This window comes from Lynx canadensis, chromosome E1 (genome assembly GCF_007474595.2).
Source record: "Lynx canadensis isolate LIC74 chromosome E1, mLynCan4.pri.v2, whole genome shotgun sequence".
NCBI lineage: Eukaryota > Metazoa > Chordata > Mammalia > Carnivora > Felidae > Lynx > Lynx canadensis.
Window position 1 is genome coordinate 9,228,894 of NC_044316.2, and position 20,987 is coordinate 9,249,880.

General features: G+C 46.6%; 1 protein-coding gene and 1 long non-coding RNA gene across 3 annotated transcripts in view; one reads left to right on the forward strand and one right to left on the reverse strand.

Annotated features, from left to right (window-relative positions):
- The window catches only part of PIGL (phosphatidylinositol glycan anchor biosynthesis class L), an 84,158-nt gene that overhangs the window by 25,546 nt on the left and 37,625 nt on the right, over window positions 1–20,987 (reverse strand). The gene's annotated exons all lie outside the window — the stretch shown is intronic.
- The window catches only part of LOC115501224, a 28,686-nt gene continuing 11,499 nt past the window's right edge, over window positions 3,801–20,987 (forward strand). The window contains exons 1-3 of the long non-coding RNA XR_003964753.1: window positions 3,801–3,833; window positions 7,850–7,902; window positions 17,572–17,768. This is a non-coding gene — a long non-coding RNA (uncharacterized LOC115501224). The remainder of the gene's footprint in view (window positions 3,834–7,849; window positions 7,903–17,571; window positions 17,769–20,987) is intronic.

The window sequence follows — 20,987 nt, forward strand, 5'->3', positions numbered from 1 at the left end:
CTTATAAATAGATATTCATCTCTCTTTGGCTCAGGTCCTGTGGCAACACCCACAATGGTACTGAGAGGACTCAGGCTCTCTTCCCCACCAGACAAGCTGCTATCACCTCTTTATGGACAGAGACCATTAACTGACCTTCTTCAGACTGTGGTTAAAGGAGAGTCACTGAATGTTTTTCAGCAGGAAAATGACAGGAGCCTCAGCACTTAATAATGCAGTTATTTCCACTGCTTCATCGGCTACCTCTACCCAACCCCTAGGGTGGCTTCTACAGACAGCAGCTTTATGCTTTTCTGAACACAGTCCTGCCAGCCATCCCATGAGGTTCTCATAATGCTCCTGCAGTGAGAGCTCAGCTGGTGGGAGGACGGATAGGGGAAAAGGGAGAAGGAAGGACCGGTGCAAAGTCAAAGTCTAGCCTTGCTCCCTGGCAATGGAGCGGAATGTGGTGCGTAGAACATGACCTGCAGAGCACGACTGCTGGAGAGATACAGGAATCGGGGAAAACACCTTGGAGCGAAAACAGCTACATACAAGCTCCTGGCTGGGAGGTCCACATAAACCTACAAGGCATCGTTTTGGCAAATGAGTGTGTGGATAATATTTACCTGGATGAAGAAGCAGTCTAAGAGAAAGGGCAGGAGAATGTTTGCTACAGTAATTCTGAAGTGCTGAAAGATGAATCCCTGAGTGGGAGAGCTCATCGTCTCGTTTCATTGACCTTCAGAGAAGTGGGACCTGCTATTTGAGGGCTCTGCACTTAGAATGGGCTCAGGGGCGACACCCGCACCATTCCTTCTGTGGCTCCTAAGGAAGTGGGAAGCTGATCATCCGTGGGGGGCTTTGGGATGTAAATATCCCTTCTGTAATCTGGTGCATCTGATATGGCAGCAGTGCCTTAGTGATCAGGTCCAAACTCCTCTCGGGCAGGCATTCAAGATTCCTCTTTATTTGAGAAAGCAAATAAGATAACGCATGAAAACTGTAAAGGGATATGTAAATGGCAAAGTAGTGGTTTCTACTGGAGCATTGCGTAGGCCCTTTCCAAAAAAAAAAAAAAAAAAAAAAAAAAAAAAAGAGAGAAAAAGAAAAAGGAAAAGGAAAAGGAAAAGGAAAGAAGAAGACAGAAATCTCCCATCTCTCCTGCTCAGGAAGCCCCTTACAGGCTCTTTGTTGATTGCCTACTTTAGTGGGAAGCGGTTTCAAAGTGAGTTCGGGCATCTGAACAGATGTACGAGACGATCCACTCAGGTAAAGCAAGAAATCACTACTAGAATTTCTATGTTTTTTTATCTATTTAAATTGCTCATTTGCAGCTGTCTTTTTTTTTAAGTTAATTCATTTTTTTTTTAATTTTTTTTCAACGTTTTTTATTTATTTTTGGGACAGAGAGAGACAGAGCATGAACGGGGGAGGGGCAGAGAGAGAGGGAGACACAGAATCGGAAACAGGCTCCAGGCTCCGAGCCATCAGCCCAGAGCCCGATGCGGGGCTCGAACTCACGGACCGCGAGATCGTGACCTGGCTGAAGTCGGACGCTTAACCGACTGCGCCACCCAGGCGCCCCAAAGTTCACCCATTTTAAATGTACAGTTTTGTGACTTTTTAGTCAATGCATGGAATCTGTACATTTTACTAGCGTTTTGCGTATATTAAATTCTTGATTCTCCGACCCATTATAAGTTCCCTGATGGCCAGATGTTACATGAGTCATTTCATGGTCACAGTTCAGCTAGGAAAACAGAAACTGCCAGTTGTGGGGTGCCTGGGTGGCTCAGTGGGTCAAGTGTCCAACTCTTGGCTCAGGTCATGATCTCATGGTTGTTAGTTCAAGCCCCGCATTGGACTCTGTGCTGGCTTGGGATTCTCTCTCTCTCTCTCTCTGCCCCTCCCCTGTTTGTGCTGTCTCTGTCTCTTTCAAAATAAATTTTCTCTAAAAAGTTTTTTTTAATGTTTATTTATTTTTCAGAGATAGAGACAGAGCACAAGTGGGGGGAGGGGCGGAGAGGGAGACACAGAAATGGAAGCAGCCTCCAGGCTCCGAGCTGTCAGCACAGAGCCCGATGCGGCACTCGAACCCACTAACCGTAAAATCGTGACCTGAGCTGAAGTCGGACGCTTAACCGAATGAGCCACCCAGGAGCCCCTCAAAATAAACACATTTTTTAAAAACTTAAAAAAAAAAAAAAAGGAATACAGGGAATTGCTTATCTAATTGAAAAGAAGAGCTGAGAGGCCAAATGGGGAACAATGGAACAACGCAGAGATTGGCGACAGCACTGGAGCTACGGGGTGGCCATGACAGTGGGGTGTAGAATGGCAAGAGCTGGGGTCATGGAAAACAAGGTGGAGAAAAGGGGGCAATACCCTGGTCTTCCTTCTTTCTGCCTTCCAGTCTTCCAGCTCTACTGCCCATTGGTCAAGCCTATTAAGAAGTCAGTTGGGAAGGGAGCCTGGAAAGTGCAGTCTCCATCGGTATGGAGCAAAGACATAAAGTGTTTGCCAAAGTCTTGCTTACTGCAGATGCCCAATGGATATTTATTTTGGATTGCTGGTCAATCCTGGCCCCAAACCTTCCAAAGACAGCAGCAGTCTGGCCACCTGCCTCACAGTGTGTAAAGGAGTCTACTTTTCCAGCCCTATGTTCCGGAACACAATGGTCCACTCGTTGCTTGGGTACAGAGGGCAGTGGGGAGCACTGGAGGGAGGACATGGGGGCCACTGCTGGGCAACCAGGATTCTTGGCTCAGGGAAGGGATATGTGGCATGAGTTAGCAGTCAGCTCCACCCAGGAGCTCAAGGACAGAGACTGCATGCGATTTTTAAAATTTACCTATTTTTAAAAGTTTATTTATTTATTTTGAGAGACAGAGATAACGCGAGCTCTCTGGGAAGAGAGGGAAGAGCGGGGCAGAGCGAGAAGGAGAATCCCAAGCAGGCTCTGCACTGTCAATTCAGAGTCCGATGTGAGGCTTGAACTCATGAAAAACCCCGAGATCGTGACTTGAGCCAAAATCAAGAGTTGGACATTTAACTGCTGGAGCCACCCAGGCGCCCTGAGACTGCACGTGATTAAAGCAGTCTGGTGTCATCAGGGGGTAATGTGAAGTGGGAGAGACATAGATCATAGGGCGGCGGGGGGGGTGGTGGGGTGGTGGTTCAGAACACCTAGTTCCCTGCTCATCACGGGACGCAGGCGGGAGCTGCATCAGCAATAAAGCTGGGTAATCCCGGGCTGTACCCGATGACCTCCCAAGTGCCTTTCCAGCTCTGAAATCTAGGCTTGCACACTGGAAGCAATTTCTGAGTGAGCTGAAAACACTGATCGTGGACGGTAGTTTTTAGGAAAAAGTAGAGGTCTTGGATGGCAAATAACATCGGGATGGTCAAAGCCTGGCTCCAGGGATCCTGCCCTTTCCCAGAGCTGAGCCAAGCGCCCAATATTTACTGATGACCCATTTGTATTTCAGTATTTGTCCACTGCTGTGTACCTTGTACTTAGAATGCACTGATCTGGTAACGAGCAGGCACTGGTTAAGTGTTATTTCTCCCTTATTATTTCGTAATGTTTCCCTCACCGTTTCTCAAGAGAGGGAGGGATTATTCATCATCATTAGGAATAGCTGGGATTGATTAAAAAAAATTTTTTAATGTTTATTTATTTTTTGGAAGAGAGAGCGTGGGGAGTGGCAGAGAGAAAGGGAGGCACAGAATCCAAAGCAGGCTCCAGAATCTGAGCTGTCAGCACAGAGCCTGATGTGGGGCTCGAACTCATAGACCACAAGATCATGACCTGAGCTGAAGTTGGATGTTTAACGGACTGAGCCACCCAGGTACCCCAATTTTTTTTTAATGTTTAATTTTGAGGGGGGGGGGAAGGGACAGAGAGAGAGGGAGACACAGAATCTGAAGCAGGCTCCAGGCTCTGAGCTGTCAGCACAGAGCCTGACGTGGGGCTCAAACTCATGAACTGCGAGATCATGCCCTCAGCTGAAGTCAGACGCTTAACCTACTGAGCCACCCAGGTGCCCCTGGGATTGATTTTAGACTAGTGTCAGTCAGTAGCTGCTGATCTGTGACCCTGAAGAAGAGCTGAACATATATATAGATGTTTTCTCCAACATGTCTTGTGCTACCGTGCTCAAAGTCTGTGATGGCGCTCCAATATGACCAGCATTCCCATAGAGATGAGGACATCAAAGTCAGGAAAACAGCCTTCTGCTCCCATGTTGCTGGAATCCTCCCTTCATGTGGAATGCCAGTGTCTGACCTCTGCCTCTGATAAGTTGGGATTCCTCCTGCTCTTCTCTCTACCCTCCCAAACCTAACATCATCTTCAGGGCCTTGCTTCAGTGAGGCCTCTTCCACAAAATCTTCTAGAAGGAGTTTGGGGCCAACTACAAAGTTAGAGAGCACAGCCCCCAAGACTGCCCTCATTTTTTTTTTTTTTTTAATTTTTTTTTTCAACGTTTATTTATTTTTGGGACAGAGAGAGACAGAGCATGAACGGGGGAGGGCAGAGAGAGAGGGAGACACAGAATCGGAAACAGGCTCCAGGCTCAGAGCACGACGCGGGGCTCGAACTCACGGACCGCGAGATCGTGACCTGGCTGAAGTCGGACGCTTAACCGACTGCGCCACCCAGGCGCCCCAAGACTGCCCTCATTTTTTAAAAAATTTTATTTTTAAGTAATCTCTACACCCAACATGGGGCTCAAACTTACAACCCCGAGGTCAAGAGTCACCTGCTCTTCTGACCGAGCCAGCCAGGTGCCCCGACTGCCCTCATTTCTGACCCCAATGTCAAGTTCAGGGTTTCCCCAAACCACCCTCAAGTTTGATAATTTGCTAGAAGGACTCACAGAACTCAGTGAAAGCTTTATACGTACAATTATAATTTTTTACAGGGAAAGGATATGGATTAAGTCAGCCAAAGGAAGAGATGCTTAGGGTCTGGGAGGGTTCTAAACGTGAATGATCTATTGTCCTCTCCCTGTGGAGTCAGGACCCGTCATTCTTTTTTTTTTAAATTTTTTTTTTAATGTTTTACTTATTTTTGAGACAGGGAGAGACAGAGCATGAACTGGGAGGGTCAGAGAGAGGGAGACACAGAATCTGAAACAGGCTCCAGGCTCTGAGCTGTCAGCACAGAGCCCGACACGGGGCTCGAACTCACAGACCGCGAGATCATGACCTGAGCCGAAGTCGGCACTCAACCGACTGAGCCACCCAGGTGCCCCAGGACCCGTTATTCTGCCAGCACTGATGTGTGACAACACACGTGGAGTATGGCCAACCAGGGAAGCTCACCAGAGCTTTGGTGCTCAGAGTTATTACTGGGGCTCCATTACTTAGTGTGATTGATTGATTGTCCACGTGGTTGATCTCAGCCTCCAAGTGGACTGACACTGCATGGCCCAAAGGTCCGACCCCAAAACCCTAAAGATACTGCTATCGGCTTTGATGCTGATTACTTCACAGAAGCCAAGGGCAAGGGCTAGATCCCTCTTTGGGCAAAGCCCAATTCTTTACTATAAACCTTCCTTGCATTTAGGGACTTTATTGAACTTTTCTCCCCTCTTAGCACCTCATTACATATAGTATTCCAGGGGCGCCTGGGTGGCTCAGTCGGCTAAGTGTCTGACTTTGGCTCAGGTCATGATCTCGCGGTTTGGTGCGTGAGTTCAAGCCCCACGTTGGGCTCTCTGCTGACAGTGCTGAGCCTGGAGCCTGCTTTGGATTCTGTGTCTCCCTCTTGCTCTCTGCCCCTCCTCTGCTCACACTCTGTCTCTCTCTGTCTCTGTCTTTCTCTCTCAAAAGTAAATAAACATTAAAAAAAAAAAAAGGACATAGTATTCTATTATTTTCTATTGCTTTGTGGTGGTCTCCCTACCTAAAGTCAACATATGAGGAGACACCTGGATCTCTTGCTCTTCTACTTTTCCTGTGGAACTTGATATAATCCAAGTGAAAGAACAATTTATTTAAATAAACAACAATAAATAACTGAGCTCCTACCATGTGCAAGGGACTGCATTAAGGGGATTAATCAGCACCAGCTGGTTGACGGAAGTAGCCTCGATTTGGCCGAGCCGAAAGCAGCTATCCCAGCCTTTGGGGGTTGCGACACGCAAGTAAGAGCTTTGGGAGATAGCAACTTTATGAAACAGATGGGGCGCCAAAAATACCGTACGAATCGCCTACTGGAGCAAGGCATCCCGGTGGGATCACCTCCCCTCAAGGCAGGGAAATATAAAATTTGACATTGGGAACCTTCACACAGATGCCAAGGTGACTCAGACCAACTCCCTGAGTGGTTCTTTGCCCAAAGTTCAACCCTAATCAACTCAAGGCTTGAGGCCAAGTAATAACATTGGCAGTTCCTTTCTTCTCTGACAGATTAACAATTCCGCCTTAGGTAAACATGCTGGCAAAAGGTCTTCCTTGAAGAAACAGTTGGTGCATAGCCTCTGCCCCACTTTTCTTTGTCCTGTCCCTCTTCCTGTTGGTTGGGGTTTGTAGCCATCTTGGCCCACGAAGCAATCTTGGGTGTGACAGCCACACACAACAGAGTAACAGAAAAAGAGAAGCCCTGGCCCTGAGGACTTATGGAATGGAAGCATCCCCCCACCCCCGGCCCCAGATGGCACACCTCCTTGGGTCACAGTTTCTGTGGGCTGTCATTTGCTGCATAAACAAATCCTGGATCTCGGGATTTAGATACGCCATAATATTTAAAGCCTCCACTTTATTGATTATTTAGGTTGTTTCCAATTTTTATTATTATAAGGCTATACCGAGCATCCTTAAACATAACTTTTTATGCATTTATTTATTTAAATGTTTATTTATTTATTTTTTTGAGAAAGAGAGAGAGAGAGAGACAGAGCATGAGTAGGGGAGGGGCAGAGAGAGAGGGAGACAGAATTTGAAGCAGGGTCCAGGCTCTGCGCGGTCAGCACAGAGACGGATACGGGGCTTGAACTCACAGACCATGAGATCATGACCTGAGCCAAAGTCGGACGCCCAACTGACTGTGCCACCCAGGCGCCCCTCCCCTTTTTTTTTTTAACTAGGGTCCACATCCAACGTGGGGCTTAAACTTATGACCCTGAGAATATCTGACCTGAGCCAGCTGGGTGCATCTATATATCTTTTTGTATGCATCTCTCAGTATATCCTTGGTATAAAACTATAGAAATGTAATTTTTCAGTCAAAGGTGAAGTGGAGAGAACATGTGTATATCAGTCTCTTAAGAAGTGTGCTGTGAAGGGGCGTCTGGGTGGCTCCGTCGGTTAAGCATCCGACTTTGGCTCAGGTCATGTTCTCACGGCTTGTGGGTCCGAGCCCTGCATCAGGCTCTGTGCTGACAGCTCAGGGCCTGGAGCCTGCTTCAGATTCTGTATCTCCCTCTCTCTCTGCCCCTACCCCACTTGCACTCTGTCTCTATCTCTGTCTTAAAAATAAATAAACATTAAAAAAAAAAAAGAAGAAGAACCGTGTTGTGAAGAGTAGGTGAAAAGTGTGTTCACTCACAAGAAGTATGGCATTAAGGGAGGGTTTTTTTGTTTTTTGTTTTTTTAAGTAAGCTCTAGCCCCAACATAGGGCTTGAACTCATGACCCTGAAATCAAGAGTTGTGCACTCCACTGACTGAGCCAGCCAGGCATTCCAAGGGAGTGTTTTTAAAGAGGAGAGAAGGAGATTTGTGCATTTTATAGGCAGAAAGGAAAGACTCATAACTCTTATCAAGAGCTCCATTCTTCCTAAAATCTCAGCTGCTTTTATATCTACTTTCTGATCCCTATGAGCTCCCTGAAAAGTTTGGTTCATTTACTTCCTTTCACAGTTGGAAAGAGCTGGTCAGGAGAGAACAGTGGAGTTCCGTGTGCAGTTGCACAGGTAGGTGCCTGGGAAGGTAACAGACCACCTCTATTGTCAAGTCTCCGGATTCGTCTTGTTAACCAACCTTTCTCCCTGGGAAATCACATTATGTAATTCACAACCAATATGAAAGTAGAAATCAAGCCTCAGAGAAGAGTCAATCTTTACGTTTCAAGAACTCCCGGAATCACATTCCCATCGGACGCAAACGGGAATGTGTGACGGATTTGCTTCAGCAATACACAGGTATTCTAAATAGCAGTTCCTTTGCTGCTTTTTCCTTTCTCCAGGTCCAGATCTGTCCGGGCCCACAGGGAATGGTAATAAAGTTATTGAGTTTAGAGTTTATAGGAAGTTTCTTTAATTATTAGCAAGGTCCTGGCACAAAAACAGACACTCAGATCAATGGAACACAATAGAGAACCCAGAAATGGACCCACAAACGTATGGCCAACTAATCTTTGACAAAGCAGGGAAGAATATCCAATGGAATGAAGACAGTCTCTTCGGCAAGTGATGCTGGGAAAACTGGACAGTGACGCGCAGAAGAGTGAACCTGGACCACTTTCTTACACCATACACAAAAATAAACTGAAAATGGATGAAAGACCTCAATGTAAGACAGGAAGCCATCAAAATCCTCGAGGAGAAAGCAGGCAAAAGCCTCTTTGATCTTGGCTGCAGCAACTTCTCACTCAACACGTCTCCGGAGGCAAGGGAAACAAAAGCAAAAATGAACTACTGGGACCTCATCAAAATAAAATCTTTTGCATAGCGAAGGAAACAATCAGCAAAACTAAATGGCAACCAACAGAATGGGAGAAGATATTTGCAAATGACATATCAGATAGAGAGTTAGTATTCAAAATCTATAAAGAACTTATCAAACTCAACACCCAAAAAACAAATAATCCAGTGAAGAAATGGGCAAAAGACATGAATAGATATTTCTCCAAAGAAGACATCCAGATGGCCAACCGACACATGAAAAGATGCTCCACATCACTTATCACCAGGGAAATATAAATCAAAACCACAATGAAATACCACCTCACACTTGTCAGAATGGCTAACATGAATAACTCAGGCAATTAACAGATGTTGGCGAGTATGCGGAAAAAGAGGTTCTCTCTTGCTGGTGGGAATGCAAACTGGTGCAGCCACTCTGGAAAACAGTATGGAGGTTCCTCAAAAAACTAAAAATAGAACTACCCTACCAGCTAGCAATTGCACTACTAGGTATTTACCCAAGGGATACAGGTATGCTGTTTCGAAGGGGCACATGCACCCCAGTGTTTATAGCAGCACTATCAACAATAGCCAAAGTATGGAAAGAGCCCAGATGTCCATTGATGGATGAATGGATAAAGAAGATGTGGTATATATATATATATATATATATATATATATATATATGTGATGTATATATATATATAATATATATAATATTATATATATATATACATATATATAATGGAGTATTACTCGACAATCAAAAAGAAGAGTGAAATTAGTCGAAAACAAATATCATACAACTTCACTCATAAGAGGACTTTAAGACACTTTAAGACTTTAAGGGAAGCAAAAATAATATAAAAACAGGGAGGGGGACAAAACATAAGAGACTCTTAAGTATGGAGAACAAACAGAGGGTTACTGGAGGGGTTGTGGGAGGGGGGATGGGCTAAATGGGTAAGGGACATTAAGGAATCTACTCCTGAAATCATTGTTGCACTATATGCTAACTAATTTGGATGTTAATTAAAAATAAATAAATAAAATTATTAGCAAGGTCCTTAAAATTTTTTTTGAATGTTTTATTTATTTTTTTGAGAGAGGAGAGAGAATGACAGAGCATGAGTGGGGAAGGGGCGGAGAGAGAAAGAGACACAGAATCCAAAGGAGGCTCCAGGCTCTGAGCTGTCAGCCCAGAGACCGACTTGGGGCTCAAACTCACAAACTGTGAGCTCATGATCTGAGCCGAAGTCGGACGCTCAACCAACTGAGCCACCCAGGCGCCCCTCCTTTCCGGTTAATTGCGATTTTGATGAAAGAGTCTGGAAATCTCTCAGCTGCTGGCGTGCTTGGGAGAGTTTGCTAAGATGTGAGGGTGAGCAAGTCTTTCTGGCTGACACAGGTGGATATGGTGGACTGAGAGAAAGTTCCTGGCCAGGGTTTGCCCAAGGAGAGCCGAGATGACAGGCTCTGAAGAAACGAGGGTGAGGAAAACCAGGGATGGCATCAGGCATCGTTTGAATTGCCCTTCCTTGGCGTGCCTCTCTCCCTTCTGGGACACCACAGCCACGGAGCCCTCTCAGCTCAGAAATGATAAAGCAGTCCTTCTAATTCAGAGGCTGCTCTTTCAATCTACATCTCACATCAGTCAGGTGGTGTTTCCTGATAAGAGGCCGGCGACAGGGAACTTGGAAGAAAAGGTGGAGCTTCCAAGGTCATTCACAGAGAAGTCTGAGGACTGTTTCAAACATCAGAAAGGTCTTTTAAGGATTGTTGGAAGAAAGCAGGCATTTTACAAAGCAAGAAATGTAAGCTGCCAACATATATTCTCCTGATTTTCAGAAAGAACCCAAGAAATGCGACATGAAAGCAGGACGTCCATGTGCAGATCGCTGTTCACCCTGAGGTGCTGGTCTAACCTGTTGGCGTGTGTTTCAGTTGCTACATCTCAATGAGAAGGCAGTTTGGCCAGATGTGATTATTTATGCCCTTTGACCTCATCGTTCTAGAGATTACTCTAAGGAAATAACTAAAGAAGCGGAAAAATCAAAAGCAGCTCGGGAGGAGATCACTTTCACTGCAATTACAGAGGAAAGAGTCTGCAGTTCTGTTGTTCTGCCACCAGGGGAGCAATTTCTCCAACTTCCTGAATTGTGGCTTATGAAAAAAATGCTAAAGATAACAGAGTCTTGGGGCGTGTTCAAAGTAAAAGCAGAGAAAGCGTAGATACACCCAAGGTAAGGAATGTTCATGCAAAACAGTTGAGTTATTAAACTTTAATTTTGCTTCTGACTTCTCAGCCTGGAAAGGACAAGACTCCTATGAAAGAGGAATAGACACTGTATTTAGAGGAATTGAATTTTGAAAATACAACAGTTCCGTGAGGAACTCTATATAAAGGGCTCAGAAGGCATCTGAGCCTTCAGATATGCAGCCTAGGAAGCAGAGCCTGGGCATGGACTTAACTGGGTGTGTGATCCCCGGAAGCAGGAGTGAGTGACAGAGGGGGGGAAGCAGCCATGGAGGGACAGTCAACACAAGGATGCTTTGTTGACTTGGCCTTATGTATGGACACTGGCTGTGTGATCCTGCAGGACTGAAAAGTTGTTTGAAGAACATTTTTTTTTAAATATTTATTTTTGAAGGAGAGAGAGACAGAGCATGAGCAGGGGAAGGGCACACAGAGAGGGAGACACAGAATCCAAAGCAGGCTCCAGGCTCTAAGCTGTCAAAACAGAGCCCGACGCGGGGCTCGAACCCACAAGCTGTGAGATCATGACCTGAGCTGAAGTTGGACACTTAACCGACTGAGCCACCCAGGCGCCCCTGAAAAGCATCTTAAAACTGTCTGTCCAGGAGGAAAAAGGCAGAAGTATTTGATCTCCATAGGTACTATGTCTCCAGTACTTTAGGGCTGAGCCTAGCAGGGGGTGAGGTTTGTAGGATGAGAAGGCATTTGCAGGGGGAAGGGGGAGGCGGGGGACGGGCAGGGCAGGAGGGAAGGAGCCCAGGCCTGGTAGCAGTGCAGCTGGCTCAGGGCACTGCCATCAATCAGTGGTTGTTAAAGCACCAGAAGCACCTCACGGAGATGATGGCCCTCGGTCTGGCTTAGAAGGTCCCCAAGGAGAACGAGATCAGTGTTCTGGAAGCTACCGAATGCAACAGAGAAAGCCAGCTCTTGCCAATCTTTCGGCCCGATAACTGCAAGCCTCATAACCTCTTCCCTGGGGTGTGTTTAGCAAACACAGAGTTAATACTGCTGGAAAATGGCCCGAGCTTAGCCTGGCCCTAGACCTCAGTGTTCAGTAAACAAGCCGGGCCTCTCCGCCTGTGAGGGTTCATAAAAATAATGTTTGTTTTCCTCCTGGCCGAATATCCTCAAACTCTGACCCTTCCTACACATTCTAATGACTCACCCTGGCTGGCACTCTTTAGAGCCGGGTCCAGAGAGTCATGGAAAGGCTCTGAGAATCTGTGGGCTGTCAGTCCCAGCAGTCAGAAGGCTCTGGCAAGGAAGGCGTCCCTCTCCCCTCCTCTCTCCAGGCTGGGAAAACCCGAGGGCCCAGGTCTTCCCTCCCCCAGCCCCAGCCCTGCAGGCAGAGGCCGGCTACACAGAGCCCCTGCAGCTGGAACTCTACCAGGGTTGGGTAATAGCTTATCTCTCTGAAAGCCGAGCCTCACTTTTGCACACTGCACTCTGAACTTGAACACAGACGGAGGTGCCTCACACACCCTTATTTGGTCTTGTGGCTTGGTAGGGCCGGAGCTGGAAGGTTCAGCCCGCCCCTCCCCCTCCACCGCCGGCACTTTTCTAAACTCGATTACTTCCTTTGTCATGCAAAGCAAGCAAAGGTCATTCAAGTTCAGTGCTAACTCTGAGGCCGCCGAGGCCACCGAGGCCGCCGGAGAGTCTGGAAGATTACCTGGGGCCTGTGCAGTCCCAGGAAGCCTCAGACTGCAACTACTGCCCCTAATGGGCCACTCTGGGAGGTCTCTGTCCTGAGGCCAATCTGGAGCGTGGCTCCTTGAAGAAGGCAGGGGAGACCTCAAGAGTGCAAAGGAATTGCATCTAAGCTGAAGGAAGTTTGGAGGGGTGACAGTCTAAAGCTGGGCCAGGCAGTTTCTGGGATATCTTGAGGTCACCAATGACTCGCCTAAGATAAACTGAGAGGAAAAGAAACACAGGGAGAAAATGAGTAGAAGGAGAAAGGAAAAGTCTGAGAAAAAGAAAGAAGATGGGGAAAAAAATCAGTCCGTTTTTATTACGCATCTGCTGAAAAGGGCCCCCATCCTCAAGCGGTTGGAGCCCAAAGACCAAAAAAGACCTTTGTCCACAAAGGGCTTAAAGCCCCAATCCAAACCATACAAGGGCGTGGGTTCTCCTTTCTCGTAAGGACACAAAAGAGATTCCCAGATCACCACTGTTAGGTATTGTACTGAAGGCACTTATACTATCCCTGGGCTCACCTCACTCAGAAAGATGCATTTCATATCACCGCAACAAATAAAGTAGGCAAAACTTGCAGAGTTCTTGTGAGAAATCTCTGTCCAGAAATTGCCAATTTGTCATCTCACGTGGCTACCGAAAACCAGAGAAAAACCTGCTTACTGAACTCTCTTCAAAGAGGTCTCAGAGTTCTGGTTGTCCTTCCAGCCCCAAAATGGGTGGTTTAAGAGTCAGATGCCAGTATCCAAATCCCTCCTTCCCTCTTCCGCGACCCTTGACAGAGAGAGTGGTGGTGGTAATGGGTTTGCCAGTATTCTTGGATTTATGAAGTCAGAGTACTTTCCTAAGCAGGAGGCTTTGTGGTATTATTTTGAATGGAGAAGAAAGAGGAAGTTCCTCTTGGGCTGGTCTATAAATCTTCTGGTGCCTGAAATTTCTGCCTCACTGCTGTTTTTCGTTTTTTAACTTTATTATTATTATTTTTTAGATAGGCTCATGCCCAGTGCGGAGCCCAACATGGGGCTTGAACTCATGACCCTGAGATCAAGACCTGAGCTGAGATCAGATGCTTAACTGACTGAGCCACCCAGGCTCCCTCTTTGCTGTTTAAAAAAAAAAAAATCAAAATTAGAGTTTCCTCAGAGAGGGGGTTCATCTATGATTTTGGCAAGCCCCTCAAACACTGTCATATGCCAGGAAACTAGACAAGACAGAAAGCCAGAGGGCAGGGCCTTGAATCCCTCTGGGCCACCCAGGGCCTTGCTCCCAATAAGCACCCACTAGAATCCCAAAGAGGGCAACTGGGGACCTCTGGGAATGCTTTTAAGGCAGAAATGGTCCATTATTATTTAGGTTACACTGAGCCTCCAGGCACGGTATGAGATGATGGAAACGGGCAGAAGGATCAGATAGGCATTCAAATAATGAAATCAGAGACAAAAAAAGCACCATAAGAAGTCAAACAAATTGCTGTGGGGATTCAGTGAAGGAAAATAAAAGGTTCTATGGTAAGAATCAAAAACAGTTTCATGAAGGAAGAGGCATCTATGCTGGATTAAAGAGCCAAATCCCAGATGGAGGCACACGCGGTAAGCTGAGGTGTGCATGGGGCTAACGGGGGAGTGTGATTGGAGAATGGGAAGTTCAGTTTAGCCAAGGCATATGGTGCCTGTCACCATATGGAAGACTGGCGTATAGAAGAGTGGTTATGGAGAAGTTCCAGTAGGGGAGTGGCCAGATCAGGTACGCTTTAGGAAATAAACCTGGAAACGGTCTGAGGAATAAATTGGGGGGAGCAGAGGCTGGCTAGGTGACTACAATTTTAGTACAGTCCAAAGGAAGTGATCACGGGAATGAAGACAAGCAAAGCGGGGCGCCCAGGGTGGCTCGGTCGGTTAAGTGTCTGACTCTTTGTTTCGGCTCAGGTCATGATCTCACAGTGTGTGAGTTCAAGCCCCACATCAGGCTCTGCACTGTCAGTGTGGAGCCTGCTTGGGATTTTCTCTCTCCCCTCCCCCCACCCCACTCTCTGCTCCCCCCTCTGCTCCCGCTTGTGCTCTCTCTCTCCCTAAATAAGTAAATAAATAAATAAGCAAACCAAATAAATAAAATAAAGAAGACTTTGCCAGGTTTAGCAGCTAGTTAGATGCTACGAACAAGGAAGAAAATCACATCACAGACAACTCCAGTTTCAAACACCAGGGACCCCAGTTTTGGAAATACTGCATTAAAGTCAAATGCTATCTTTCCATTTAGTGAGCACTTGGTATAACAATCCAAAGTGCTAGAATGGGCTTTTTAAAAAAAAAAAATTTTTTTAATGTTCATTGTTTTTGAGAGAAAGACAGACAGAGACCAAGCAGGCAAAGGGCAGAGAGAGAGAGGGAGACACAGAATCTGGAACAGGCTCCAGGCTCTGAGCTGTCAGACAGAGCCCGACACGGGGCTCAAACTCACAGACGGTGAGATCATGACCTGAGCCAGAGTTGGCCGCCCAACTGACTGAGCCACCCAGGCGCCCCCAGAATGGGCTTTGAAATTGATGGTACCCGGCTGCAAAGAAGTCATCCAACTGGTGCTTCCTGTTTTTGGTTTGAGATCATCAACATTAAAACAACACATTAAAAAAGAAATTCTCATGAAGAATTTGTGGCTGTGGGGAAACCATCCTGGGGTTGCCTCAAAGGTGCAGGAGCCTTTGCTTGAAAAACTCTTGAGCAGGGACAGGGTGGAAAGGACAGGGCTGAACACCATGAAGCCGGTGTGGTAAATTGGAGTTGGGAGAGACAGCCAGTGGGATCGGAGCTGCTGAGAACTCAAGGAAGATGAGTCTTTTTTTTTTTTTTTTTAATTTTTTTTTTCAACGTTTATTCATTTTTGGGACAGAGAGAGACAGAGCATGAACGGGGGAGGGGCAGAGAGAGAGGGAGACACAGAATCGGAAACAGGCTCCAGGCTCCGAGCCGTCAGCCCAGAGCCCGACGCGGGGCTCGAACTCACGGACCACGAGATCGTGACCTGGCTGAAGTCGGACGCTTAACCGACTGCGCCACCCAGGCGCCCCTCAAGGAAGATGAGTCTTAAGAAAAGGCCATTGGAGGGGCGCCTGGGTGGCTCAGTCAGTAAGCTTCAGACTCTTGATTTTGGCTCAGGTCACAATCTCATGGTTCGTGAGTTCCAGCCCCACACTGGGCTCTGTGCTGATAGTGCAAAGCCTGCTTGGGATTCTCTCTCTCCCATGCTCTCTGCCCCTCTCCCGCTTGCACTCTCTCTCAAAATAAATAAATAAACTTTAAGAAAAGAAAAGAAAAGAAAAGACCGTTGGATTTTACCCCTTAAGAAATCATTACTGGTCTCTGAAAGCAGTGCTACTGAAGGGAGGTGGCCATGTGTTAAACTACGAGGACAGAGGGTAGAAGGTGGTGAGAAAGCAGCACCAGAAAGTGTTTGAATGAAGTTTGAGAGAGACAAGACAGTGAACAAGAGAAAAGAAGCCTACAGGAATGGCCGTCTGGGGAAAGGTGTTTTATCACCTTGAGAACACTTGAAGAGTGAGGCAAAGAAACCACCCAGAGTTGGAAGAGAGTAAAGCTACCCAACAGGGGCAAGATGACCAAGAAGGGACAAAAGGAGGTGTGGGTAAGAGAACAGGGCAGTTTGTGGCTGCAGAAGAGCGATATATCAAACAGGGAGCACAAGTTACTGGTTTTAACTGGGTTAACTGTTCCCCCCTGCCTCAGCAGGTTGCCTCAGCAGGTGAGGATTAAATGAGATAATATTTGAACAACACTTAGAACAGAGTTTGGTAAGCAGGAAGTGTCCAATAAGTGTTTGTGATTAAGCTGATTCTCCTCCTTCTTCTTCTTTTTAAAGTTTATTTATTTACTTGATTTTTTTAAGTACTCTTGACACCCCATGTAGGGCTTGAACCCACAACCCTGAGAGCAAGTCGCACGCTCTTTTATTGACCCAGCCTGGCGCCTCTGAGCTGGTTCTCGATTGGAAGATAATTAGTGCTGAATGAAATGAGGAATGGGGTAGGAGAGGTCACAAAGAAGTGGTCGGTCAAGAGTAGACGGTTCTATGTGAAAGCGTCTGCCTTCGGCTCAGGTTATGATCTCACTCTTTGCGAGTTCGAGCTCCGCGTCGGGCTCTCAAAGCCTCTGTCTCTCTCTCTCTCTCTGCCCCTCCCCTGCTTGTGTGTGCTCGCACTCTCTGTCTCTCAAAAATAAATAAACGCTTAAAAAAAAAAAAGAAGAAGGCATACTCTGGGTCAGGCTAAATGAGGGCAAAGTCTCGACAGAAGTCCAGATGGGAGGTGATGAGGGCCTGAACTGAGACGGTGGCAATGAAAAGATGGAGGGAAATAGGAGACGAGAGGCAGAGCTGGGGCTACATGACTAGAGGGTGGGGGAGGAAGGCTAAGAGGACCTGCCACAGACCCTTCTTTTGGGGGTCATAGTTCATAACCATGTACCAAGCACCACCAGCATGCTCCAGACTAGGCTAGGTGCTGGTAACTGAGCACAGGGCTTGACGGTGTATAAAAGCAGCTTTCCCCAGCAAGGTCCTGGTGCCACCCAAGCTCACGATGAGGCACATGAAGGATGTTTTCCCCTCCGTGTGAAGAATTCTAGTTGCTTTGAGGAGCACAGTACGCAGCCCACGGCGACCGAGGAACCGCTGAGGGTCCCCGAAGCAAGAACAACTCCGCAGCTGTGACCGGCCTGCAGGGGAGTCCTGAGGCACCCCTGACAGACCAGGAGGCGTCCTGGGAGACAAGGCTTGAAGCTTCATCGGTGGATTCCGATGGAACCGCAGTGGATTCCTAGGCTAATTCACCAGTATGAATGATAGTCACTGACTTTGTAACGGTTTTCTAAGAGCTTCTGTATAGTCGATGATTTATAATTTTTGCAAAACCTCATTATTCTATTGCTTAATATAGATTACTATTTCTTCTAAGAGCGGTAAGTCTTGAGTGAAAGGTTTTGCTTCTCATCCAGATTTTCCGAAGTGGGCGTTTTTCACTATCCTTCGTGGGTCACCCATAACAGGGCTGAGTCCTCTGACCGGCGTGGACAACTTGCTCAGCTTCCCGCTCAGCGTAAACGTCAGGGTATCTGCAGAAGCTGCGACTTGTATTGACCCTTTCACCAACCAAATGAGCCCTCTGGAGTCCCTAAGATTGCTCGTAGTAAGAGTAAGTATATCTTCCTCCCAAATGGTATTGTTGATCCATGAACCAGAGAATGGAGGAGTTAGAAGGGACTTGAGCAGCCTTCTGAGTAGTCCTGTGAGCCTTAGAGAGCCAGTCTAGGGCCCTTTTGGAAACCAACACTGACTTAGTATGTTTGGGAGGTAAAATGGTTCTGTTTTCAAGCCGTCTAGGGGAGGGTATTTAGCCTACACAGAAATAGGTATCTTCTGTAACAGTATCAACTGTTTGGTGAAACAAAACCTGGACCAATCACTTTCTCTCTCTGATTCAGCATTCTGTTGTGCCATTTCCTTCCTAAACTCGGGTTTTTCTAAGGTTGTAAAGAGCAACAATATGGATTCTTTCTCTTTTCCTAAAAAAAAATTTAATACATTGATTTATCTTTGAGAGAGAGAGAGAGAGAGAGAGAGAGAGAGCGCACAAGCAGGGGAGGGGCAAAGAGAGAGAGGGAGACACAGAATCTGAAGCAGGCTCCAGGCTCTGAGCTGTCAGCACACAGCCCGATGTGGGGCTCGAACTCACGAGCTGTGACATCATGACCTGAGCCAAAGTCAGACGCTTAACTGAGCCACCCAGGCTCCCCTCTTTTCGTTTTTAGTAATTATTTTATTTGTGAGAGAGAGAGACAGAGAGACAGAGAGAGAGACAGAGAGCGAGTGGGGGGAGGAGCAGAGTGAAAGGGAGACAGAGAATCAAGGCAGGCTCCAGACTCCAAGCTGTCAGCACAGAGCCCAACGCGGAGCTCGAACCCATGAACCGTGAGATCATGGATGCTTAACTGACTGAGCCACCCAGGCTCCCCTTTTCTATCTCTTTGCTACGCTGAGACCCTGGTGCTTGCGGGCTCAGAGGCATCTAAGCCAATGGACCCTCTGCCGCTCCCCTCACGCTCGGAACAAGTGAGGCCTTTCAGGGGACTGTGGGCAGGCAACGGCTGAGGGGGAGTTTGAGACCTGTGACATTTCCCAGGAAGACCCTATTGGCTGGTGGTCACATGGCTTCTGAAGGGCAAATTCTCCTAGAAAAGCACTGGTGTCCAGAACAGGGCAGTCTGCCACTGGTCAACCCCATCTTAGTGAGGCTCCCATGGACACTCGTTCCTTCCTCCTTCCTGTCTCTGATCACTGCCAGCATTTCTGAGAATGAGGGTCTAAAGGTTTTCATTGCTCTAGTTCACCTGTGGTTTGCTCAGTCCTTGTCACTCAGAAGATGTAACCACTACCACTAGTGTGCCCGAACACCAGCTCTTCTGCCTGAGACAAAGGCTTTCTCTCCCTCTTGCCATTGAAAATTCTATCACAGATCTCCTTTTTCTTCTCGCTTCTCGTTTGGCCAGTCTTACAGAAATTTGCCAATATCAGCATCCAAATCCTTCTAAAGTTGGTATTTCTTAGACACCGGAAAAGCACTCAACTTTAAATATTTCAGTAGAAGATATACACAGCTACCAGGCTGAGGATTTTTAAGGAAAGCATGCAAGAAAGAATCCAAATCACTTCAAGATTATTCCCATTTGGGTTGGTTCTATTTGGTGTGGTAACTTGAAAGTATATATAAGGACACACTTGCTGTGCTGTCCCGGGGATAATCTTAGTTATTATGAAATGTTCTATTTGGGTTTGTAGATAGCAATATACACATTCTCAGGGATAGGATGGCATTCATTTATTAATAACCGCTGGTACCCAGTCTCTGAAACATAAAAGCAGTTGATATGCTTTCAGAGCAATTAAAAAAATACTTAGACCTTTCCTGAGCAAGGTGGAACATTCCTAGAATTAGCAACTAAAGCATGTCAAAATGTAGCTTGGAAAGGGAGTTCAAAATAAAGCATGGTTCTGCAGTAATGTTTTCCAGCTGAGGGCCACAAATCTCTGAGAGTTTGTGGCTCAGTTCTCAGAGGTCCATGAGTTCTTACAAAAGTGTATTTTTACTTAGATGACAATCTAAATAGTTTTTGTGATTATTTTATCGACGACAAAGCAGATGTGTTCATGTGATTTTAGCACATGTACTTACACGTGTGAGAATTCTCAAAGCTTTTTTTCTTTTAAAAAGAAACTGGGGCACCTGGGTGGCTCAGTCGGTTAAGCGTCCGACTTCGGCTCAGGTCATGATCTCACGGTCCGTGAGTTCAAGCCCCGCGTTGGGCTCTGTGCTGACAGCTCAGAACCTGGAGCCTGTTTCAGATTCTGTGTCTCCCTCTCTCTCTCTGACCCTCCCCCGTTCATGCTCTGTCTCTCTCTGTCTCAAAAATAAATAAACGTTAAAAAAAATTAAAAAAAAAAAAAAGAAAGAAAGAAACCTAGTACTGTATGTAAGCTAAACACAGGCAGAAAATTGGGAGGAAAAAAAGACCCATATATCACTCAAGGGTTAACAAACTCTGCTCCAAAGTATTGGGGGTTGAAAACCAGTCCGTATTCGCTAGGCAATTGTGGCTAATCTATCTGTACCAACCGTGTCCCTCCCCAGCCTTATAGAACCCTTAGTCCTTCTTATGTGTGGCATTAATATGGACTCAGGTAACCACTCAGTAGGACCAATTCCAGGAGCAAGTAGGAATAGAATTACAGATGTCAAGACATATTTTGGACTCGGTATCCAAGATGAGTTTTTTTTTTTCTTTAATGCTAAATATCACGTTTGCTTTTACCAATTTTTATTTATTTTTTAAAATGTTTATTTTTGAGAGAGAGACAGAGAGAGAGAGAATGAGCAGGGTAGGGGCAGAGAGAGAGGGGGTCAGAGGATCTGAAGTGGGGTCTGCGTTGACAGTAGAGAGCCCCATGCCGGGCTCAAACTCAGTAACAGATCATAACCAGAGCCCAAACCAAGAGTCGAATGCTTAACCAACTGAGCCACCCAGGAGCCCCTTCAAGGTGAATCTTAAGCATCTGTGTGCACATCAAACTCCAGGCTTTCCCTCAAGGACTCTTGTGGTTTTCCAGGTCCATGTGCTGGGCTCTGCCTTGATTTGCTTGAATGTTCCTCTACCGAGAGTGGAGCCAGCCCTCTTGGCCAGGACTCCATGAGGGTTTGGGTGAGAGCAGATTTTAAGGCTTAGCAACTTGCCTCAGCTTCCTGTCCCAAACAAGAAGGTCGACTCAGAAGCACCCCTGACTTTGACCATCCCTGTTAGCTAGAAACTTTTGCTGCAGTGTCTTACCCACTAGATTGGGCCTCCTTAGAAATATACTT